Source organism: Macrobrachium rosenbergii, chromosome 10 (genome assembly GCF_040412425.1).
Source record: "Macrobrachium rosenbergii isolate ZJJX-2024 chromosome 10, ASM4041242v1, whole genome shotgun sequence".
In the NCBI taxonomy this organism is placed as follows: Eukaryota; Metazoa; Arthropoda; class Malacostraca; order Decapoda; family Palaemonidae; genus Macrobrachium; species Macrobrachium rosenbergii.
In genome coordinates, this window is record NC_089750.1 from 40436288 (window position 1) to 40462326 (window position 26039).

The 26039-nt window shown below is 40.4% G+C and overlaps 1 protein-coding gene and 1 long non-coding RNA gene across 5 annotated transcripts in view; one reads left to right on the forward strand and one right to left on the reverse strand.

The window, feature by feature from the left end:
• LOC136842599 (peptidyl-prolyl cis-trans isomerase-like 3) overlaps positions 1-26039 on the reverse strand; it is a 341106-nt gene that overhangs the window by 245916 nt on the left and 69151 nt on the right. The window lies entirely within an intron of this gene.
• LOC136842600 (uncharacterized) overlaps positions 1-26039 on the forward strand; it is a 163546-nt gene that overhangs the window by 126170 nt on the left and 11337 nt on the right. For both annotated transcript variants that reach the window (XR_010854278.1, XR_010854277.1), the window contains one exon: positions 8988-9125. This is a non-coding gene — a long non-coding RNA (uncharacterized lncRNA). The remainder of the gene's footprint in view (positions 1-8987; positions 9126-26039) is intronic.

Here is a 26039-nt window from a genome sequence, read left to right on the forward strand (position 1 = left end):
CTAGTAGTAAAGTAAACAAGTTTATTCTTCAAATTAAATCCAAGTTTTGTTGTTTTTTCCCCTCCATCTCATAACAAAACAGAGTTAATGACAAGTGTTTTGACACTGACTTACACTATGCCGTAGAATAGTCAACACTACACGTGGTAAACCTCAGAGAGACGTTAGGGTGGTGGAAAGACCATCATCGAAGAATCCTGGCAGGATTATCCGTAAGAGTAGTGAAGCCAGACCTCTCCTTGTTTTCAGAAGCATCAATGACCCCTGGGTATCCTCGAGAAGTCAAGGATGTTGTAGTCAGATGAAAGCATTGCATTTAAATGTTCTTGAACTCTTGGCCATATGTAAAAATGTACAATACAAACATCTGGGCAGAAACTAAAATCATAATGGAAAGACTGCTTTTTTTGGGGTGGAAATGAAGAACATAGCATTTGTTCTCAGTTCAGTTTGGGGAAGGGCAATGATATGGTGCATTGGTGGTTCAGGAAGGACCAGTTCTGCCTACAGAGTTGTTATTGCCTCCACGAGTCCGCTAGTCACAGTGGAATTTTGCGGGGGACACTCAAAATGTGGACTTGATAGTCATGGATAAACAGGAATGACTAGTCTGCTGCTACTTACAGATCCAATTTAGACACACATGCCTTTCCTCCTTTAGCAGTTATAAGGAAGGATTGAAAGGATTTTGAGTACAAAGAATTGCACAGTGGCTTTGTAACTCTTTTGGTAGATATCTCTCATATTCTTCTTTTGAGGAGAAGTCAGCTCAAACTACCGAATTCCATGTGGTTCCGCTAAACCTCCACTTGCCACACCTAATTGCCTGGAGAATCAATTGTCTCCTCCCAACGAGGGGGTTTTCTAAGTTATGTTGGATTCTATCTTTAATCAGGTGAAGAAACAACCTTGGTCTTGTACCAGAAGCAGCAGTTTGTCTGTTACTCCAGGAGCTGTTCTAGAGGAATTTTCAGCCCCTATACCCCTGCAGACATCAAAGTTTCTTCACACTCTTAGATATAATTTGAGTATTTTCTGCCTACTTTTGAGGTTATAAAGTAAATTATTAGAAGAAATCCAAGCTGGTAATACAAAAAATTAAAGCAAAACTCGACCAATATAACAATATTTTCAATAGCTATATTATACAATGGAATGTAAATGGTCTACGGACCAGATTACGCCTAGGAAAAGCACAATGTTTTTTAAAAGAATATGAACCAAAGGTGTTATGTGTACAACATGTCAACAAAACTTTGTCGGCAATAGTAAATACACCGTAACATCAGCATCATGAGAGGAAGAAGGAAATTTAGGTACATTCATATATGTACATAACAAAGTTACTGTAAACATCGCTGACTTGCAAATATCAGGTATTAAAATCCGAATAAAAAACTATATGTAATTTATGATTTATACAATCAACCTAATAAAAATTACCACATTGATAAACTTAAAGAATTACTTAACAGTGCCAAAGAACCCACATTAATAGTAGGTGATTTTAATGCTGACAATCCAATATGGGACTATAATTGTTCAAACTCAAATAGAGCAGGAAGTAAAGTAGAAGAATTTATGGATTCAAATGACATGTGCTGTATAAATGTTGATGAAGACAGGGCATATTCTTAAAACACACATGGAACATTCTTCAGTAGACTTAACTCTGTGTGCCTGCAGTATAGTAGACATTAGATTGGAGTACAATTGATGAATTGCACACCAGTGATCATTTCCCGATACAGTATTAATTTCCTTATTACAAAATGATCCTGCAAAACATGTCCCTCACTATAACATCTATAAAGCAGGTTGGAAACAATATGAAATGCACACTAGGAACATCTGACCATTTGAATATTTAAAAGACCATAATGAAAGTAATAAATTTCTTGTTGATTTCATTAAAAATGCTGCTGATAATGTAGTACCAAAATCTAAACCCCATCCAACAAAACACAAAGTTCCATGGTGGTCTGATAAGCTAACAGAATTAATAAATATAAAACACTCAATAGGGAGATGATTAGATAATTTGAATAAAAAATTCAATAAAATGAATAAAACATTACCGATATTAGAAAGAACTCTACAAAAAATGACTATATTATTACTAGAAATTGACACATTAAAACCTCTCTACAACAAATTATCTGCAAAATTTAAAAAGGAAGTACAGTAATTCAAGGATGTATCAGATCTCTCTAATAATACTCCCCTACAAAAGTATGGGAAAAATTCAGGAAAAAAATGGTACCTATGTTAAACCATCTAAAGAAATAAGCAACTTAATAGGAGAAAGCTTGGCGTGAAGAAAAACAGTATAGAATTAATAACAATAGATTTTGAAACAATAGAAGATATATATTATAATAGAAAATTTAATATGGAAGAGTTGGAAAATGCTATGTTGAACTGCAATAAATCTGCTGCTGGAGGTGACAATATTTGTTTTGGGATGATGTACCACTTAGCACCTTTGGCAAAGTCATACTTATTACAGTTTTATAATCATTTGCGGCTTCGAAATTTATTTCCTGGTGAATGGCGTAAAGCTATAATAATTCCTATCCCCAAACATGGAAAGGATCCTATTAATGTAAACAATTACAGACCAGTTTCTCTAACAAGTTGCTTATGCAAATTGTTAGAGAAAATGGTAAATGCTCGACTAACATGGCACATTTGAGAAAATAAAATTTTAACTCCCACTCAGTTCAGGTCACAGTGTAACAGATCTACATTAGCTTCTCTCTAACTTAGAAGACCATGTACGTAATATAGGATTTGAATGAAAATAAAATACTATAGGCATCTTTTTTGACATTGAAAAGGCATACGATACCACATGGAGGTATGCTATATTAAAAACTTTATATAAAAACAGCATCCGTAGACATTCAACTAGGTGTATCCAAACTTTCTGACAGATCACAGTTTTCAGGCAAGAATTGATGTTCTGTCCAGAACATTTCCACTTGAAAATGGAGTTCCACAAGGAAGCATCCTTAATGGCACACTGTTTACTTTAGCAATAAATGATATCAATAATAATCTACCAATTGGAATTAAAAGTAACCTGTATATAGATGATTGTACCATACATTATTCAGCATCTTGAATAAAATATGCAGAATGAATCATTAATAAAAACGTAATAAAAATAGATGAATGGGCCTCATGTGAGGGCTTTAAATTTTCTATAGCTAAAACTCAAGCAATCATGTTTTATAAAAATAAAAAGTGGAAAAAAGGTGAAGAAATAGATTTAAAAATCAGAAACCATAGTATACCAATTGGCCAAACAACAAATTTTTTGGATTAGTATTTAATACTCACTTAAACTGGAAAACCCACATAACATATGAAACGCTGAAGGATATTGATGCATTATATTGTTGTTTTTTGTGGGGTTAAGCAGTTTGCTTGGAGACATTCTGGGCAAAGGTAAATGGAAACAGTGCCTCGGTATTCAGCGAGTCAGTGCTGATGAAGGCATAGCATCAGTATGGCTTCCCATGGAGACAAGGGGCCATCATATCCTGGGCTATGTTCTGGTTATGCCGCCAGAAGTTGTCAAGATCTGGTGAGTGTGTTTGTTCGTGCGCTCTGATGGGCTTGCCATGTGAAGTGTGAATATTCCATTTTGAAAACAGGCTAAACACTGGGGGCCTAGATGGATTTGTGTCAGGATCCACCAGCTTGGAGGACTTTTGAATACTGCCTGGGAGGTGAGCTGGAACTTTATTTTCAAGAAAACCTGAATGGGTTTAATTAACTTGGTTTAACATATACTGATTTATTTTTATCTGCTATGTCTCTTTGATTTTTATTTATGATTTTACCATGTTTAATTATGTGCATTTTCTTTGGGGTTGGTAACGAGGGAAAACATCCCAGACATTTATTTTGCTTTGTGCCTCTTTTTAAAAGGTATGTTTTCCCTTTATCTCTTCAGATGTAGCATGAATAGAGGCCAATATAAATGGAGGGAATGTGACTTATCATGACTTCGGTCATGCTGACATATTTTAAACTCTATGTTGTTGAGACTCATTTTATTGGACATTGATAGTACCATATCTTCCTTGGTTATTTTGAGGGTACCAATTCTGGGATGTAGATATTCCTATTTCATTTTTATTTCATTTCAAACCATTTGCCTTGTTAGATTACTAAATAAATTATATTTTTGGTGGTCATGTGTTTGCTCTTCTTCCTTGGTTCAGAGAGAGAGAGAGAGAGAGAGAGAGAGAGAGAGAGAGTGTGTGTGTGTGTGTGTGTGTGTGTGTGTGTGTGTGTGTGTGTGGTGTGTGTGTGTGTGTGTGTGTGTGTGTGTGTGCTGATCCAGTATGTAGACTGGCCATTGCTACTGGTGAATCTTTGAGATATAAGATGATATGACATTGTTCTTAAAACAGATGTGGAAGGAAGTTATGACCTTATCTGACCTTGTTAATAGGGCATAATACATACATGAAATCAAAATGTAAAAGAGCCTTAAATCTAATTAGAAGACTGTGCAACACTACTTGGGGAGCCGTTAGACATACCCTTACTGTACTGTATAAAGCAACAGTGCTGTCTATTATTGATTACAGAAGTGAAATATATGGCTCGGCATCAGATGCAAGGCTGAAAACATTAGACCCAGTTCACAATGAAGGCCTTAGAATATGTTCAGGAGCCTTTACATCATCACCAACCTCATCTTTACAGGTTGAATGTGGTGAGCTATCTCTCTCTCTCTCTCCATAGAGAGCTAGTAGCAATGAAGAGTGCTCTGAGAATTCAGACAAGCAATTCTTCAACAAAAAAGTTATTTGAATTAAGAGATACATTTATAAGGAATCATCCACCACCTTTCCCAATTAGTGCTAGAAGATTATTTGAGTTGCTGAATATACAGTTACCTTTAATAGTAAAACTACCTCTTCCTTGGGCAATGAATAAAATGAGAATTTGTACACACTTAAAATCTTTATCAGAAAGTTACTCATATACACCGGAACACCATAGACTGCACACATTAGAGCATATAAGCTGAAAAGGTCCACATTACACAATATACACAGATAGATATAAATCAGAACATGGAGTGGGATACACTGCAGTATCCCAAGACAAAACTTATCAATTCTCTCTACCTAATAATGCTTCAGTATTCACAACAGAGCTGTGTGCAATTGCTTCAGCTATAAAAATAGTTAAAGAAACATCACTCAATAATTTTGTGACTTTTAGTGGCTCGAGAAGTGCTATAGAAGCTATTCATAGTTACAAACCAAAAAATAATATTGTATAACAAATTAAATTATTACTTTATAAATTATATGATAATGGGAAAAATTTAGAAATATGTTGGATCCCTACCCCTGTAGGGATCAAAGGAAATGAAGAGGCTGATAGAGCAGCCAAAGAAACAACCCATATGACAAAATCAAGTGTAAATATCCCTGTTATTGATTATGTACCATAAAGGTGGGTATTATAAGTAAATGGCAGTACATATGGAATGAGGAACTTGAGACTAATAAATTATTAAAACAAATAAAACCTGATGTTGGGAAGTGGAGTTCATCATATCAGAGAGGAGACATGCACTAGGCCATACTCGTCTGACACATGGACACTTAATGAGCAGCCCACGTGGCCCTACTCCTGAGTGCTCAGAGTGCAAGGTGGTAATAATGGCCAGACATGTGAGTGCCCAAAATATGACCGTCAACGACTGTAATAAATCAGTAAAGGAAATTTTGTCAGAATCTTGTGCATTTTCAGCCGTTCCGATTTTGATGTTTGTGAGGGACTGTGATTTAATTAATAAGATATAAGTAAATAACAAAAGCACAAAAACCCTTAGAGTGTTCATTGAATTTTAAAAACAACAAAATTTTTAAATATTACTGAGCTTATTCTGAATTTTAATGTACACTCGGCAAGAAAAGTGAGGATACAGTTTTTTTAAATCTTCGGACATATATTACTAAATAATGAGACATCTGGCAACTTTAGAAAGGGGAGGAGCTTCAGTCTTATTGTGTTTGTGTTTTGCTTGACCTATAACTTTCAGTCATATTGTACGGTTCTGAAATCATTGATACTTAAATGCAGTAGTAAGCTTTACAGTATTTGTTCAAGTTGTAATTTGCAGTGACAGTTCTGAGCAAAAGAAACATTTTTCCACATAACCTCTGAAGTAACCTTGCACATACGAATTTAGGACACCACAATGAACGGAATGCTTGCATAATCGGATTTTTGATCTTCCATAATGAAATCAAGAGTTAAATTTGAGCTATGTCCAACGAAAAACTTGGGGAACAATAAAGGAACGAATGCAATGTTATGGTGTGTGAGAGAGAGAGAGAGAGAGAGAGAGAGAGAGAGAGAGAGAGAGAGAGAGAGAGAGAGAGAGAGAGAGAGAGAGAGAGAGAGAGTGTGTTGCTGTTGTGTAAGCCTAGGCCTATATGTAGAGCTATTCATTTCATTATTTTTTTTTCTTTTAGAGATTGAGCAATACTATATTAGTATAGTATGTTTTAGCAATGGAGAGAGAGAGAGAGTTGCTGTTGTGTAAGCCTAGGCCTACATGTAGAGCTACTCATTTCATTATTTTTTTTTCTTTTAGAGACTGAGCGATACTATATTTGTACAGTATGTTTTAACAATGGAGAGAGAGAGAGAGAGAGACTATGGCAACGTTAAGAAACATCCAGTTACTTGTGTTTTCCCGCCGAAGTTATCGCGGTACTCCACACATCATAGAGAACGCTCTTGCGGATTTAAATAGATTGGGTCAACCTGCCCTAGCTGTCACAACATTTACTGCCATTAATTCCAGCTGACCTTTAACACCGTGAAATAGAAATATGAATCTGTAAAAATGAAAGAAATTATCATTACCTCGTATGATGATGCAATAATAAGCCTGTTCATAATGGAAAACCAGTAAATATTGCCGTTCTGATAAACAGTACTACACCGAGATATCCACACACTATCTTTTAGATCTCTGTGAACGAAGTCATCTGAGAAATTCTGATTACTTCGGACATGCAAGGTGTTTTTAAGTATCTGAAAGTTTTTGTTTTGCAGATTTAACATATATGATATAATTTGCATTGTATTTTCATATTCTAGAGTAAATTTACCGAGATTATGTGTTTTCTGTAAGAAAAAAATTAAAATTCGATGAACGAAATCTAAAGAAAACTGTATCTTCACTTTTCTTGCCGAGTGTACCTTTTCATTGTGTATGTATGGAAACATAAGTAAATGTATTTGTGTGTGTGTTCCAGTATGAGAGCATGTACATTTTTGCAGTTTTTAATTTTCATTCATTTATCATCATACTGTTTGGTCCCAGTGCTTGGCCTCAGGCCTAGACCTGGTATTTTATTCTGATCCTTTGGGCCAGCATTAGGAGAGCTGAAAGTCAGCTCAGTGGTCTGTTAAACTACTCTAATAATCAAATCTACACTTTTACAGAACTTTCCTTTAACCTTTGCACTAATCTCGTGTTGCACAATATTCCTGATGACCTGCTCCAGTTTAGCCAAGCACCTTGTATTCTGTGGTAAATGTCAGAGTAGATACGTATCCAAATAATTAATTTTATTGTGGAAATTAATTGTTGTATAAATATAGAAAAATAAGCTAGCTAACTGTATTTTGCATCAAGTTTTCAGTTTCAAGTTGTACGGATGTTGTTTAGCAGCGTATTTAGTGTTTACGGATGTGCATTATTGATAAGGTAGGGAGTTGTCATTTTACGTCTGTAGAGTTTTATTTGACTTATGCAGCAGGGCCAAGGCCCTGCTAAATATTACTGTACATGGTTGCATTGAAAAGGTGCTGTCAAGGGGTTAGTGTGTATTTCCATAGTATGGATGATAAAGGGATGATTATATTCGAAAATCAATAAATAATTCTAGGCAACAGTGTCTCCCTGCAAATACTGTATAGCAATATCCCAGGCATTGGGAAACATCTGTGTGTAATCTGCAGGATGGACACATTACACACTAATGGTTTTATGATGGCTGGTTCTCTTCATCCTTTTTGCAATGATTGCCTAATCTTCTTGGTTATAAGGTATTGATTTAATTGATTGTCCTAGTTTGTGGGATCTAAGGGACAATTTCTTTGAGGCTCTGTGTGGAAGTGTCAGATACTTCCTTGCCAAGGTTCTTAGAGAGAATGTAATAGCTTTCTAGTCCCGTCCTTTTTATGTAATAAGGGCTACTGTTAGCATTCCCTCTTATGCTGTTGATTGTCAGTGACATAGTCAAGATACGTAGTTGGGAATCCCAATTACATAGTTACTTTAAAAACTTCCTATATTTTTAGTTGATTTTATAAATATATTTTATTTTGAAATTAAAGTTGTTGGTATCAGCCTCAGTGGCCTTTGAGGTTATGATGCCATATTTCATAACATTACTTCATTTATTGATAGCCCTTGAAATGTTAAAGATTAACCAAAAATGGAATAATGAGGATGATAATTTTCTAAATGCTGTATTGATAGCTGTGTTGTTTGGTTTAGTGATTATATACATAATTTGTCTATGAAAGGTATGCCAAAATCCAAGCCCATCATAAATAGAGTTTTCTGTATGAAACAAAATCAATTTCCAATTTTGCATATTTTTTTTTTTTATATTATGAAAAAGCCATTAACTGTTGAGTATTAGAAATCACTTGTGGTGATAGATTGAAGAGGAGGACCTTTCTTAGGCTGCAGGATGTTTACTGGAGGGAAGAATATACTTAATTCAAGAATAAAACCATTTTTCATCTAGCTGTCGAAACAAATGATATACTGTATATGAGAAAAATTTGGTTTCTTAATAGTATGAACACTTTTTGTTAGTAGTTTACTACGTAAGTTTGGTGTCACACTATTGTTATTTTATTGTTGAAGTCTTTTACCCCAAACATTTTTGTGTATTTCTTATACTGTACTGTTTTTCCAGAGTGTAACCTTGCATACAGATGTCGGTGACCTGAAAATTGAACTTTTTTGTGAGCAGTGCCCCAAGTCTTGTGAAAATTTTTTGGCTTTATGCTCATCAAATTACTATGATGGATGTCTCTTTCATAGAAATATTAAGGTTAGATTACAAAATAATTTTTTGTGATGATTTTTTTAGAACAAGTTAGATAATTGACTTTACTGTACCATATGAGCTTATTGTACCAGATTAATTTGGGAGTTTTTACAATAAACAAAGCCTCCTGTAATTAGGCATGCATTAACATCTAGTGGGTGCAGAGAGACTATTGTATTTCAATTTATATGTGAGAAATACTTATTTATGTCAGACCTCTTGGTGATAGGAGTCTATCATTTCACCTGTCATTTATAGTCTACCATACTGTTTTGTTTTGCAGATGGAACTATGATATAACCTGTGTTCATTTTCCTTACCTCGTTCATCTCACGTGATTACAGTTGTTGTACTGATTTTCAGTCTCTTTTCCAGAGTATTGTCACTGAATAATCTGCTGGTAGCTTTACACTTAAATACAAAATGTCTATTTTACATTATCAGTGATGATGATGATTAAGCTAAATTATTTGGTGATTGTAACGAAGGGTAATGTATTGGTGTAAGTTGAAGAAAAGATCATCATGAAGTATTGCACATGAAAATTTTCTTCTTCCTTCGACCTTATTAGTCGGACTGTATAGCAGGGTCAGTTGCTCGAGTCCAGTTTTTCCATCTACAGTATTTCTATTCCTTGCATCTTCTTCCCATAGTCCCACCTCACCTATATCCCTCCTCACCACATCCATCCATCTGATCTGCTGACGCCCCACACTCCTCCTCCCCATCACTGGCATGTTCTTAGCTCCCTTGATTGGTTCCACCTCCTCTCTTCTTATTAAATGGCTATAGTATCTCAGACGGGCTTCCCTAGCCTTCTTCTTTACATTACATATACTATACCACACATTCTTCTTATATCTTGACTCTCCTTTCCATTAGTGATATTCCAGCAATCCATCCCACCATCCTCATGTCAATTCTTTCCAACAGTCCCTCCTCGTTCCTTAAGTACCTAAGTTTCTGTCCTATATAATGGTATGGCACTGATAACTGTCTTATAAATCTTCATTTCTGAGCTCGTCCCTGTGTCACCAGGTGAAATTCCTTACTAGCACGAATTTCTAGGTATAAATATTGCTAAATATACCAGAGAAAAAGCTATCAGGAATGCTGGGGTTACTACCCCAGATCGAGCATCTATAATGAAAATAGACGCCGGTATGGGCAAGGGTGAGAGAAGTCATCACTACCACAGAACCACACTCTGAAGACATCCCAATGACAAAACCCCGGAAGAACGGGAGAGCCGACCCAGCTCCCGCACTCACCCGCCGGGCCAGATGGCGACCCAGCGCCATCTGAACTCATTCCATTCTAGCACGTGATCTCTACTGATTGTAGCTTTTTCGCTTGTGCTTTTTCCCAGCATTTTCTGCTTTGTGTCATCATGTCGTCGAGCAGCTTTACTGTCTCCAAGTTAAGTACCATCTTCTTGTGGGGTTTTTATGATTAGTTTGGCTGTTTAAGCCCGTATTTATAAATTATACGTGGTTTTTGTTTACGCCAAATCCCTCTTGTCAGCCATGTCGACCTCGAGGTACACCCATTCAGCTTGTTCTGTTTGGGTTTCTCTTGGTCGTTTACACTAATTATCTTTAAATTCCCCGTCATGGGATCATCCTGGTGGCGTTCTCTTAGGGTGTGTCTTTGGGTCTCCTTTAATGTTATTCTTTGTGAGTTTCCTCTCATTGGGGTTCTTACTATTGTTTGGGGTATCCAAGATTCCACTGTTTGCTTTTCTCCCCAGGATGTCTCCCTTTTTGGACAGTACGTTGAATGTTTCTTTGTATGTGCTTGATGATGCGAAATTATTTTAATTATATCCGTGGCGTCAGGTACAGGCCTGTTGGCTGTTTACATTCTGTCGCCTTGTTCGGTTGGGCTATACGCCTAGCACAAGCTTATACATTTTTATATTATTGGATGGTTATTTATTTGTGTTTTGGTTAACATGTTTATATCATTTAGCGGGATGCTAGCCTAGTCCTATCACTAGTTGGTGGATTAGGCTACCTCCTTATTTAGCTGCTTTTTTACCTAACCTCCTGCTCTCCCGTGCACGCTTGAGAGGGTAGGAGGGGGATAGTCAGGTCGAGGGAGTTTCTGTTGTTGTTCCATCCGCCTACCGCTTGGATGGGTTGCTGAAGTTTCGAGACCCCATTTTCCCCCCCTCTATCACTAGTGGGGGAGGAGGATTTTATCTTGGAGAGTCTCCTTCACGCTTTCCACAACCCTTTCCTTTACTCTAGTCGGTTACGGTTGGCCTTCGACACAGGAATTTCTCTCCCTGTTTTTCCTCTCCCTTCCCTTCTCTCCTCCTTGTTACCTAGGCTATGCCTTCTAGGAGGGTGAGAGCGTGGTGTGGTTTGGTTTAGTGCTGTTCCCTATCCTTCCCTGTACTTGTGGTGGGTCATGAGTCTCCTGTACTTAGGTACCCTCTGGATACCTTCTACCTTGCAGGGTTACAGTTGAGCCGGAGGGTACAGTCTCCCCAGTCTCCTGTTCTTATTATTTCTCTTGACCCCTCTCCTTCAAGTACTGCCCTTTCCTTCCTTTCACCCCCTTTTCCCCCTCCCTGCCTGAGGTTCAAGTTGTTTGTCATCTCCTTGCGCACGTGACGTCCGGGCCCGATGGTCACCTGAGGTAGACAGGCCTACCCTAGTAGAAGGGCACTCCCCTCCTGGGGTCGGTTCTGATGACATTACTTGGCTAGTGTCTCGTTGATTTGCTCTCTCCGGATCGGCGGATTTCCACCACTCTCAGGGCTCATTCTCTCACTTCTCTCTGCTCCGCCATCCCCGGCCCTCGTTGCCCCCGTTCTGCCTGCTGCTATCGCCGGCGTTTTGAGTCATAATGGATCAGGTTTGATTTGGCTTTTCCACCTGACCATATTATGATCAGCTGTGATGTACTGCCTCACCTTTCTGCTGTGCTCTAGCTTTGGAGGCTCGGGATCCCGGAGGGGTTTGCGCCGGAACCCGGGGGCTTATGATGTATTATTCTTTAATGTGTTGTTAACCAAATATTTGTGCCATCGCTATATCTATCATACTGGATTATCCCGCCGCCGGATTCCAAATTTTGATTACTTTAATTATTTTGTATCACGACTTCAGTGTTCCTGTCTTTGGGTTCCGCTGTATTATTCCCGGCGTTCCTTGAGATAGGGTGTCTTGTCTGGCTCAGTATTTTCGTTCCGCCGGAGTGTTCCGTGCAAATATGTTTAAGTAAATTCTTAATACCTACTGTAGTTTAAGTTATCTTTGATTGGTAGGTTCATATTCTATGGTTTTTTCATCCCACCGAGTGCTCCTCGGTAGTTGGTATGAAATTACTTAGTACCTACTTTAGTTTGCTATCTTAGATTAGTAGGTTCATACTGTTCACACTTACAGACTGTTCAGAGGAGCCCGGGTGCACTGCTATCTTGCACCAGCCCCACGGGCATGTGGTGTGTCATACCCACGCTGGCTGCGCAGTCCGCCTGGACGACCTGATCGTGGCACCCAGATGGCTGTGAGGTTTGCTTCGCACTCACGGGTGTATCCAGGATGAGTCAGTAAGCGGACATTGTTGTTCCGCTCTCCGGGCTCTGACATATAATGTTATGGTTAAAAATTTTGGGTTTTAATGATCTTACCATAATAGTTCAGTCTTTGATACTCCCCTCTTTTTTTCAGGCCGCGTAATCCTCCCGCAAGGATGCCCTTTGGTCCTCCGTGCCTGGGTGGCTGGGTTCGGGCAGGAACGTTCGTCGGGAAACTTATGTTCTCGATGAGAACCTGAGGAACATCCTGTACCCCGGCGCCCGGATTGCCGCGGTTCCCGTTCCAGCTGAGGTTGCCGCCCCATCATCGAGCAAATCCGGTAGAGACCCAGCCTATTCAGGATGACCCACTGCACTGCAGGGGTGTGAGGACGACGCCGCGCCTAGATCTTGACCTGGAACCGATGAACACAGAACAGGACCAGGAGGTAGGTAGGGAGGTAAGTGAGGCAGTGGGTGCGGGCGCCCTGTTTGATTCCCCTCCATCATCCATTTTCTTCTTTTCAGGGCTTCCATAAATCTTCTCTCTTGAAGGACAGAGCCCAGTCTACTGTCCCTGTTGAAGAAGTGGAAGGCGTAAAAGGTTATAAGTTCGCTCTTCCAAAGGCATCCCCTTTCCCGCCGAAGCCACAGGACGCTGGTCCGGTGGCCTCCGAAGCAGACCAAGTACCTCGGGCAGAGGTGCGAGTAAGAGAGTGCCAAGTCCAGCCCTCCTCGCCAGCCTGCCTTTGACCCTGAGGCGCTTGCGGGGATTTTGCTTGAGAGGTTCTCACGGAGGTAGAGGCGAAGTTGAGCAAGCTCACGGAGAGGCTTCAGAGCCAGGAGACTATGCTCTCCGATTTGTATGCTCCGGGGACTGCGGTGCACTATCCCATCCCTGACGCCCGCCCCCCTCCATTTGACAAAGGGAACCCTGCATGGTTAGCCCTTCATGCTCCCGGGCATGAAGACACCATGACTATTGAAGGTTTAGGCACTCAGAGACTGGAGGAGCTAGAATTCTTCCTCCAGATCTTCTGCCCCTACCCAGGCTTCACTAGGCTGACAGAAGAAGCCTGGGCACGGCTCTGATAAGGTCCCTAAGGAGACAGTGATCTTCCTAGGACCAGGCTTAATCAGCTCTGATGCGACTTTTACAGAGGGCAAGCAGAGAACACTAAGTTGACCCCTTCAAGGGCAACTTCACCATGTTCTCCCCTTGGGGATAAGCTCCCAACCCCCTGCTTGACTGGTTGTTGCTCTCGCAAACTCAGGCATGTGCTGAGGGCAAAGCCTTTGCCTCAGCTCAGAGACGGACCCCACATCTCTGATCTTCCCAGGGGTGACGACTTCTGGAGGAATGCTCCGGCCACGTTTATGGCTGGTAAACTGGACGCAGAATGCGCATCCAACCAGTTCAGTGAGCAGCTTTCCAAACTGACGGAAGCTTCCGAAGGCTGAGTTCGAGGCATGGTGTCACTTGAGCTGGTCTCTGAACTTGCTGTGCCTGGCGGAGACAACCGCTCGTCTAAGTTTTCCGAGGAGCCACTATTTCAGGTCTTGACGAAATCCTTGTTAGCAGGGTTTCAGTGGGACCTATTTGACTTCATGGTGACACGCTGAATTGTCGCAAATTCATCTTCGCCGACGCCATTATTCGACATGAGCCTGACAAGCTCATGAAGAGTTCCTTCGGGGAGCCAATCTGTTCCCGAAGAAGAAGTCACCAGTGTCCTGGCTGAGGCAACCAGGGCTAACCAAAGTCTGCGCTCCGGTGGGGTATTCCGGCCTTAAACGGAAGACCCCAGAGTTAGCGGCCAGTATAGACCGGAAAAAGGTACAGGAGGCATAGAAGACAGCAGCATCAGTCTGTTGTCCAGGCAGTACCTGTCTCGGCAGTGAGCCAACCTTCCACCTCAAGGCTCAACCTCAACAGTTTGTGCTGGTTCAGCCAGCTCAACACTCCCTTGTACTTTCTTATGTGTCGTCACCGGCATATAACCCTTCTTATGAAGGTCGTGGGGGGATAGCTAGAGCCTCCTATAGAGGTAAGGCTGCCCTACGGTCCCTCTCCTGGGGAAGAGGAGGCCGCGGTATAGGTAACAAACCCGCTTCCTCCCAGTGAGACCAGCCAGGTAGGCGGAAGACTATTCTGGTTCAGAGACCAGTGGTCCTTCAGTCCATGGGCACACAGCATAGTGTCCAAAGGTTTAGGTTGAGCTGGATCAAGGGTCCTCCTCCCTTGACCAGGTTTCATCAACCCTCCTCCAAAGCTCTACAGGACTTGACGAACTGCTCAGGAAAAGAGCAATAAAGAAAGTGAGACACCTCAGATTCCAAGGCAGGCTGTTTTCTGTTCCCAAAAAGACTCCAGTCGACAAAGAGTAATCCTGGATCTAGCCTAAATCCTTACATACAATGCGACAAATTTTCGTGATGCTTACAGTTGCACAGGGACTCTGACTGACGTGGAGCCGTCACCACCCCTCTCGATCTTTCAGACGCATACTATCACGTCCCGATTGGCGCTGAACTTCTCCCTTCCTGGGTTTCAGGTCTGGGAAACAAACTACTTCCTTCAGGGTCACGCTTTGGGCTCAACATAGCACCCAGAATATTCACAAAACTGGCGGAAACAGTAGTTCAGCAGGCAGGGATATCGTAAGTGGCGCACCTGGACGATTGATAATTTGGGCTTCAACCGTCGAGGAGTGCCGAGAGCTACAGCCATGGTGATCGAATTTCTGGAATCCTTAGTCTTCCAATTGAACAAGGAGAAGTCCTGCCTAACTCCGAGCTCGGTTTCAGTGGCTGGGTATCCAGTAGGACCTAACCTGCGTACAGGCTATCTCTTCCGCTGACCAAGAGGGGAAGGAAATAGCCACAGCTACCAGAAAGTTTCTGAATTACAGGAAAGCCTTCCACAGGACACAAGAAAGAATTTTGGGTTCTCTTCAGTTTGCCTCTGTAACAGACCTGCTCCTAAAAGCGAGATTAAAAGACATAAACAGAGTGTGGCGAGAGACGAGCCAATGTCAGGCCAGGGACAGGGTCTCATCAATTCCCCGAAATCTTGGAAAAGACTCCGCCCATGGTCCACAGTCCAGGGCCTCTCAAAGCCAGTCCTCTTTCAGTTTCCCCCTCCAGCTCTGGTAATCCACACAGACGCTCATTTGCGGCTGGGGAGGATACTCACCAAAAACAAAAGTACAAGGGACATGGTCTACCATGTTCCAACAGTTTATATAAACACTTTGGAAGCTAATGGCAGTGTTTCTAACCCTGAAAAAGCTTCACCCGCCCAACCAGATTCATCAGGCTGGTGTTGGACAGCCAGTGGTAGTACATTGCATAAATAGGGGCGGGTCCAAATCGAGTCGGATAAACCAGTTGATGTTAGCCATCTTCTCCCTGGCAGACAAACACAGCTGGCATTTGTCAGCTACCCATTCAGCGGAGTGGAACGTAGTGGCCAGTTCTCTGTTCAGGTCGACCCGCTGGAGTCGGAATGGTCCTCTGTGACGGGGACTCCTTCAACTGGATTTACATCGTGTTCCGGGACTTCAGGTAGATCTCTTTGCCACGGAGAGCAATCACAAACTTTCTTGTTATGTGGCTCCCAATCTAGATCCTCAGACCACACTACAGATGCAATGTCCATAGATTGGAACAGTTGGGAGAAGAATCTGTTTCCCCCAATAAACATGCTGATGAAAGTTTTGCACAAGCTCAGGTCTTTTCAAGGGTCATCTAGCCCTAGTAGCCCCTAATTGGCCAAAGAGCAACTGGTTCCTCTTCTCCTGGAACTCAAGATTGCGGTGTCATCAGATACCCAGACCCAGGCTGACCTCGGATAGTATAAACAAAGACTGTGTCAGCTTCCTTAAAAATTCTGAATGCCTTGGCTTTATGGACTTTATAAGTTTGCTGCAAAAGGGGCCAAACATTGACTGTTAATACTCTGTTTATTGAATCTGATAAGGAGATTCTACTCTCAGACAGTATGACTCAGCAGTAAAAAATTGGCATCTTTTCTGAAGGCATCTGAAGCTCAAACTATGACCACTAATTTGCGAGTAACCTTCTTTAGATCATTGTTTGAAAAAGGCCTAGCCCCGGCCACTATTACAACAACAACAAAATCAGCTCTGAGAAAGGTGTTTTGCATGGCTTCAAGATTGACCTAACTGACGATACTTTTCTTCCATCCCTAGAGTATGTACTCGTTTAAGGCCATTAACAACCACATTCGTTACCTGGTTCCTTAATGACGTTCTGAAATTAGCCTCAGATATTAATAATGCCCAATGCCTTATCTAGATCTGTTAAGAAGACTTTATTCTGATTAGTTTAGCCTCAAGGTGCCAGAATCTCAGAACTGTCTGCTCTCTAGTGGTGTCGATCACATAGATTTCTCCCGTCAGGAGAAGTTATGCTTTCCCAGATCATAGATTCCTGGCTAAAAATGAAGACCCTCAAGATAGGTGGTCCCCTTGGAAGGTGGTCCCTCTTCCACAAGACCTGCTATCAGCCCAGCCTTGAGGGCTTACTTGCAAAGAACTTCTCTCAGTGTTTGTCTGGTCCTCTTTTTTATCAGGGAAAAAGGTGGAACACTTTCTTTAAAGGCTATAAGACAGCAAATCCTATACTCATTAAACAGGCTAACCCGGATTCAGTTCCCAAGGTTCAAATATCCAGCAGTAGCTACCTCTACCAATTATTTTCATAATATGGATTTTGCTGAGTTGACAAAATACACGGGTGGAAATCTCCCATTAGTGTTTAAACGCCTACTACCTGAAAACACTTGAAGCTCTGAATTTCCCTCACGGTGGCTGTCGAGTGTCATTCCCCATCTTAAAATTATCCTTTAACCTTATCCTTTCCCCATGCCCGCTGCCTCATTTATTTACCCTGCCAGTTTTCTGGGCCAATCATGCTCACTGCCTGGCTCTCAATTTATATGATACTTGAAATTGTTGGCCTTAAATGATGTTTATTGTGATTATGTTTTTGATGTGTGCTATTTTGTAGGTTTAAGTCCTGAGGTACTTCCGTATTTTTGTATTCATTATTTTTGTACCTCCTTTCATGTTTTTGCCGTACATTTATATTTTCATGTCAATTTGTATGTTTACATAAGTGCCTAACTATTCTGATTTCCTCTGTTGTGAAGTTCTGAATTGGTCATGAGAAATAATTAAACCTTATTTTCTTATAGCACGCGTTTTTATGCATGATCACCTTAGATAATTGTTTTCTTACATCTTCACAGTCTTGGTATGGTTCTCTGTTTCGATTTCATCGGGTGACACAGGGACGAGCTCAGAAAAGGGATTTTGACAAAGGAAAAATCTATTTCTGAGAGAGGCCTAATGTCACCCGGTGACCTCCCAGGTCCTAGTTTCCCTGCACGGACATACCAAGCCTGGGGATGGTGCAGCCTGAAATTGAGTTCAGATGGCGCTGGGGTGCCGTCTGGCGACGCTGAGTGCGGAGCTGGGTGGCTCTCCGGCTCTTCGAGCTTTTGTCGTGGGATGTCTTCAGAGTGTGGTTCTGTGGTAGTGATGACTTCACTCACCTTGCCCATACCGGCGTCTATTTTCGTTAGATGCCGATCTGGGGTAGTAACCCCAGCATTCTGATAGCTTTTTTCTCTGGTATATTTAGCTTAATATTTATACCTAGAAATTTGTGCTAGTAAGGAATTTCACCGGGTAACACAGGGCCTCCCTTAGAAATAGATTTTTCCTTTGTCAAAATCCCTTTTTGAGCCTTACTGACATTTTCTTGTCTAAAACAACTCCAGTTACTTCTCTCCTTTTTCCCTTTGCCTCTTTATTTTCTAGGGCTCCTTTCCATGCTAAAAACCTTCTTGCAGTTCTTCTTCTGTGTCTGCTATAATGTGACTAAATCATCAGCAAACATCAGTTCCCACAGTTCTTCGTTGACCAAAAATTCTGATGTTAAGGTGTCTATAACGACGAGGAACAAGAATGGACTCGGCTGATCCCTGCTGGAGGCCAACCTATACAGGGAATGCCTCAGTCTCCCCATATTTTCTCTGTACATGAAAATAAAGAAAAGATTAAACAGGGTAAAACAGGTGTGGTGTGTGCCCTTTAGGAAGATTAATATGAAAATAAACAGCCTAGAAAAGTGTACTCCTTAAATAAGGAAAAAAAAAAAAAATTAAGTTCTTTAATTTCATGATTGGGAAAAAATAGAAAACAATAAGAAAGAGGTATCTACTGGAAGGAAATTCATATTAAAATTGAGATGATTCCAAAATGATATAAAAAATCTGTTATTGGTTATGTTCAATATCAGAATTAGGAAGCAAGTGCTCAGAAGCTGAAGACTGATGTGAATAACAGTGGCACTTTAACTTTGCAGATTTCATGACTTAATGGACTCGCCCAAGTCTGATAAAATGAAACAAATTATTTTAGACATGAGTCCTACTTCTCTATTATGATAGCTGTAATTCATGCGTCAGGCAGGAGGACAGTAGACTGAAAACAAAAATTAATAGGATCATTTAGTTTGAACCATCTATTGACCCATCCCTTTTGGGTGATTCAAGCGTCCATTGTTTGCCATTCAGTTTTTTCTCTGTTGTCAGTTGGCAAGGATGCATCAGAGAATGTTGCTTACTTTGTTTCATTAACGATTAGATTGTTTTCTGGATTAGAAGAAGAGAAGGAGGAGAAATTTTTCTTGGATATCCTGGTCAAGAGGGTAGGGAGAATTTAAAATTCAAGGTATATATAGGAAGAAGACACACACCAATTCATACATACATAGGTATCATACATACATAGGTTCTCCAGTCATAGGAAAGAAATAAAAATAGGATTAATGACAGGGTTGGCCATCAGGGCTTATAGGATTTGCAGTCCCAATTTTTAGACGAAGAGTTGGATTACCTGAGGGGAGAGTTTTAGGAGATTAGGCTACCTAAGTATTGGTGGGAGGCACATATCAAAGCAAGGAAAACTATTTTTGGGAGAGAGGAAAGGATAGAAAAGGAACATTTGGTAGGAAAGAAAATATTTACAGTCCCGGGACAACAACTCTGTTGCACCCATCAACAGGAAGCTAAATAATTTCAAATTGATAGGCAGCTACAAAAACACCATTAGGAATAAAATAGTTAGAAACAAAAAGTCGGTAGAGGGGAAGAGATTAGAAGGGGGTTTATATGGCAGCGTGTCTAGACTGTGAAGAAGGGTACTATGGAAACTGGCAAATCATGTAAAGAGCGAAGCAAACAACATCTGCAGAACATAAGGCATTATAATCAGACATCGGCAGTTGCCAAACACTGTTGGGAAAATGATCACAGAATAGACTGGAAAATATGAGTTTTCTGTACAGGAACACCAACAAAACATCTAGACTGGTTGTAGAGAACGCCTTCATAACTTGCGCCAACAACACGATGGCAGGAACACCGAAACGGCTTTGAAGACAGCATATCTAGAAAAATCGTATACTCCACAGTAGCAAGGAAACGAAGAAAAAACGTAAAGAGAACGCACGGAAAAACAGTCACCTAGGAGGAAGGATCAGAGAAAGACCAAGGTCAGAGGGTGGAGGTCACACAGGAAGAGCTAGGCGATTATAGGATTAATAAAGCACCCAGCACACAGATATAAATACAGCCGGACTACGCGTCTGCTCATTGTACGGATACTTGATAATGTGGACTGTTTGTCCAAGAAAGCTTTGTAACTTTTGAATAAAACTCCATTAAGATACCATCCAGTTTAGATGAGGTCCTTTTGTAATTCTACTAATGCACAGAACAATTTTGTATGTGATAAAGTTAATATATATATATATATATATATATATATATATATATATATATATATATATATATATATATATATATATATATATATATTATACAGTATATATATACACGCTTATTGCACAGCAGTCCCGGTTCTGACTGTGGTTCTGTTCTTGCGCTGTGTTGTAAGCCGAAAATCGTCATGAACTGGAACGACGGCATACGACGCCAAAAAAATGTATAAAAGTTGTAAACAAAAGTTATGAAAGTCTTACTTTTAATCCTTTGGGTACACTGCTGTTGTTTCTTGATGTTTTACCTACATTCTGATGTGGTGTGTATCCAAAAACTGTTGGTTCTGGAATGTAAAAATTTACAATTTAGTACAAAGTATGTAGTAGTGCACTGTACAGTAGTAATTGTAAAGTCCTGTATGCAATAAAGTATAGAGTACTGTACATATACTGTACAAGAGTAAAAACATTTTGTTAAACAGTAACACAGGTGTGCAGTACCGTAATTTATACCAAAGAATGTATAAAAGATAAAAAAAAAGTGAATTCCATACTTTTATTTTTAAACCCTGTGCTTCTTAACCCTTGAAAAATTTTGGTTTGGCTACATGATTCAGGGGATTCTGGAATTTAAAAATTTAGTATTAGTGTACATATAATACTGTCTAGTAGTCCTGCATGCAATAAAGTATAAATACAGTCAGTATTTTACAGTAGAATAATAAAATGTATAAAAATTATAAAAAGTTAGGAATTCCTTACCTAATTTCAGTGATTGTCAAAGCTGTTACAACCGCAGGCTAGGTTGGGGGAGATGGAGGTTGTATGTGTGGGGAGCCTGCAATGGTAAGGATAAAATTATTGGAGAATATGTGTAAGTACACTGTTCTGTATCAGTTCAGGTATTTCACAAACTTATGTTCAACAGTACAAAATAAAAAAATGAATTCCTTACCTAATTTCAGTGATTTTTAAAAGATGCAGGCTAGGATGAGGGAGCTCTAGTAAAGGTGCTGGGCAGTCTGGAATATTAGAATGAAGCCGTACAGTAAATTACTTTATATTTATCAATTGCACTGTACATATAACGATTTATAACATTAAAAACAGTTAAGAATTCCATACCTTTAGCGATTTGAAAGATGTAGGCTATATGAGAAAGGGTAACAGTAGAGGTCAGGTCAAAGGTGCATGTCAGTCTGGAATGATAATGTACATGATAAAGATTAGAATAAAGTACTTCTGTACAGTATAAATCTTACAGCATTTTATAAAATTTATAACAATTTATAAAACAAAGTGTTCTTACCAAATTCTAGTGGTTGGCTTGCTTACTGGGATGGGCTTATGGTAGATGAGAACAGGTAGGCTATGTTGGGGAATCTGCAGGTGCTTGGGAGCCTGGAATGAGAAAGATAAAAATGATGCTGTACACAGTAGTATTTGTTTTAAGTATTAACACAATTTAAAACAATGTATGTCATACAAATTTCTAAAAAGTTACGAATTCCTTACCTGGTGGACATGAAATGGGTGCAGGTGCTACTGGTGCAGATGAATCTGGGCTTGAGCAGGGGACACCTGTCATTTTTGGAATGATAAAAGATAAAAATTACTGTACAGTACTGTACTGTAGTGTACAGGGGTATGTATGCAATAAGCTATCAGTTTTATAAAGTGATTGAAAGATAAAAAAAAGTTATGAAGTCCTTACCTGATGAGGCTGGAGAGGAGACAGGTTCACTTGAGTTGGGCCAGGAGGAGGCTATAACATGTGGGCCTGGAATGATAATGATATAAAATTATGTAAAGTTACAGCACATACTAAAGCAATATGTGCTGTACTGGTGGGTGTAGTGCAGTACACGTTTTGTAACGTTTATAACAATTAATAAAACATAAAAAAAAGTTAAGAATTCCTTACCTGATGAAATTGGAGAGGTGACAGGTCCCGTATCTTCAAAACCCTGGAATTCCACAGGGGAGTCAGGACTGTCATCACTACCAAAGAGATCTGGAATGATACATAATGAAAAAAATTAAGTTATGAAGCAGTAAATATAAAATTTTTACAGTAATATGTACAAATAATTTCATGCATGAAAACGATAAAAATGAAACACTTAGGAATTCCTTACCTGATGGAGCTGGAAATGCTGCTGAGGGAGGTAGAGGTTCAGGCTCAGGCTCAGGTTCAGATTCAGAGTCAGGTACCTGTATAGGTTCAGGGGAATCTGGATTTGGGGTAACTTCTGCAATGATACAAATGGTAAAATTTATTGGGTTATGCGGTGTACTGTATCAACAGTAGTAAATATAAATTGCAGTACTGTACAGTGTACACTAACAGTTTTATAAAATTTATTACAATTTATAATATTTTATATTACAGCAGTAAACAAAGATAAAGTTGAGAATTCCTTACCTACACTAGAAGTGGCAGGTGAAATATAAATTATATGAGATTATTATTTAAATAAAAATAAGAACTTCAGAGGTATTTGTCCAAAGCTTTAACATATGTACCTCTGGTTATAGAGTGATCTTCATTGACAGAGATACAAATATCTTAGTATAATAATTCCAAATTATGTAAGAATTTTTATAAATGAGAATTAATAATAAAGGGATTTTGACAAAGGGAAAATCTATTTCTGAGAAGACCCGTGTCACCGGTGAAATTCCATACTAACACGAATTTCTAGGTATAAATTGCTAGATATACCAGAGAAAAAGAGCTTTCAGGAATGGCTGGGGTTACTACCCCCAGATCGAGCGTCTTCCCTAAGGAAGACGTCGGTATAACCAAGGGTGAGTGAAAGGATCACAACCACAGAGCTACACTCGATAGACATCCCTATGTCAAAACCCCGGAAGAGAGCGGTGAGCCGTTACAGCCCCCACGCACAGGCGTCCCAGACCGGCGACACCAGCGCCATCTACTTCATTCCAGACTAGCACCACCCCCAGGCTTGGTATGTGTGTTAGGGGGAGCGAAGCCACTTCTGGAGGGTCATCGGGAGGACATCGGGCCTTCCCCAGCCGATTTTTCCTTTGTCAAAATCCCTTTCTGAGTCCAGCCCCGTGTCAGCCGGGTGAAACAGTGGATAGAGAATCATGCCAAGACTGCAAACTACAAGGAACAAAAGGTAATCTGGAAGAAACACAAGCTATGGAAATGGATTTACGAGGATATCTCTCATGAAAATTAATATTAACATGAAAATACAAAGCACACGACCTTAAAAAAAATAGAGTAGAAAGTCACACGCTAAACAATATGGCAGGTAAAACACATCAAAAATACTTAAGACTATAAGGCAAAAATACATCAAAAAATACTTAAGATTAAGGAGCAAATATGAACTTATAACTAAAACATAAGAGAGACATCTACAACAAGAGAAAATTTACATGGGGCATACGTGGAGCAAAATAAAAACAGCCCAGTACCCCTAAGACAATCCAAAATCACAGATGTCAAATATTAGTCCTCAAAATATAATAAAAAGACAATAATAATACTGTATCAATAAGGAGAGCAAGGCAGTGAGGCATGATCATCCAGAAGGGCAGGCAGAGAAGCAATGAGGCAGGCAGGGCGGGGGTAGGGGAAGGATAAGTGCTGGTAATGGGTAATTAAGGTGGGAATGACACTCCCCACAGCCACCAGAAAATTTCAGGGTTTCGAAAGATTTTAAATAATGGCGTTTAAAACACTAGAGGTGATTTCTAACCCGTGATATTTGTAAGTTCTGAAAATCCATATTATGAAAGTAATTATATGAAGTAGCTACTGCGCGAATATCATGAACCTTAGAACTGAACTGGTTAGCTTGTTTAATGAAATACAGAATTTGTTGCCTTATTGCATTTAACGACAGAGTTCCAATCTTCTCCCTGATAAAAAGAGGACCCGACTTACACTGGGAGGGGAGTTCTTAAAAGGTAAGACTTAAGGTATAGACTGGGCATAAGTGACTGGTCCTGTAGGAAGGGGCACCACTTCCAAGGAGACCACCTTTCTTGAGTGTCCCCAGTTTTAGCTAAAAATCTATGATCAGGAGAAAGGAGGGTCCGATGGGAGGAAACAACAAATCATCACTCTAGAGAGAGCCGACAGCTCTGAAATTCTGGCACCTGAAGCTTTCAAGCTAACTAGAAATAAAGCTTTATAATAGATCCAAATAAGTGCATTGAGAGTTATCAATCTCGATGCTAACTTAAGCACATCATTGAGGAACCACGAACAGGAATGTGGGCGTGATATCGGTCTCAGACGCAGCGCATGCTCTAGAATAGATGAAAAGTAAGAATCTGTGGGCACACTAAAACCATAGTGAATACCTTCTTCAGGGCTGACTAGCTGTGGTAATAGTGGCCGGGCAAGGCCTTTTTCAAACAATGATCTAAAGAAGGTAACTGCTAGGTTAGTAGTCATGGTCTGGGCTTCGATGTCTTCAAAAGGGAGGCCAATTTCTTGACCGTTGAGTCATATTGTTCGAGAGTAGAATCTCTTGTCTGATTCTAAAACAGAGTGTTAACGGGTCAATGTTTGCTCCCCTTTGAGCTGCGAACTTATAAAGTCCATAAAACTAGGCATTTGAATTCTTGAGGAAGTTGACACAGTCTTGGTTTGTACTGTTTGGGCTGGGTTTGGGATTGGGAACTCAAGACTCCAAGAACCCAAGTTCCTGAAGAAGAGGGAACCAATTGCTCTTCAGCCAACACGGGCCATTTCAGGATAGTTGACCTTTGAATGACCTGAGTTTGTGCAGTACTTTCAACAGCAAATTTATTGAGGAAATAGATAAATCTTTCTCCTACCTGTTCCAGTCTATGGTCATTAAGGTCCGCGGGCATACGCCTCTGAGGATCCAGGGCTCGGGCCACATAACAGTGGAAGCTTAAAGTTGCTCTCCGTCGCGAACAACAGACCACTGGAAAATCTGGAACCCGGCGGCAAATCCAATTGAAAGACTCCCCAGAGACCACTCCGTCTCCAACGGAGTGGTCCTGGACAGGGAATCCGCCACCACGTTCCGCACCCCCGCTAGGTGGGTGGCTGACAGATGCCAGCTGTGCTTGTTCGCCAGGGAGAAAATAGCTACGCAACCTGGGTTTACTCGACCTGGGATTTGAGCCGCCCCTGTTGATGCAATGAACTACCACGGGCGCTATCCAACACCAGCCTGATATGAACCGCTGGGGGGCGATTTCTTGGTTAGAAATACCGCCATAGCTTCCAAGGTGTTTATAAGGAACCGCTGAAACATTGTAGACCACGCTCCTTGTACTTTTGTTTTGGCGCACTCTCCCAGCCGCTTTTTAATGAGGCGTCCGTGTGAACTACCAGCGCCGGAGGAGGAAACTGAAGCGGAACTGTTTTGGACAGGCCGCTGACTGTGGACCAAGGCCGCAGTCTCGCCTTTAAAATCCGGGGGATGGAGGAGACCTTGTCTCTGAGCCTGACATTGGCTCGACTCCGCCACACTCTGTTTATGTCTTTAATTCTGCTTTTAAGAGCAGGTCCGCCACTGAGGCAAAATTGAAGGGAACCAGGATTCTTTCTT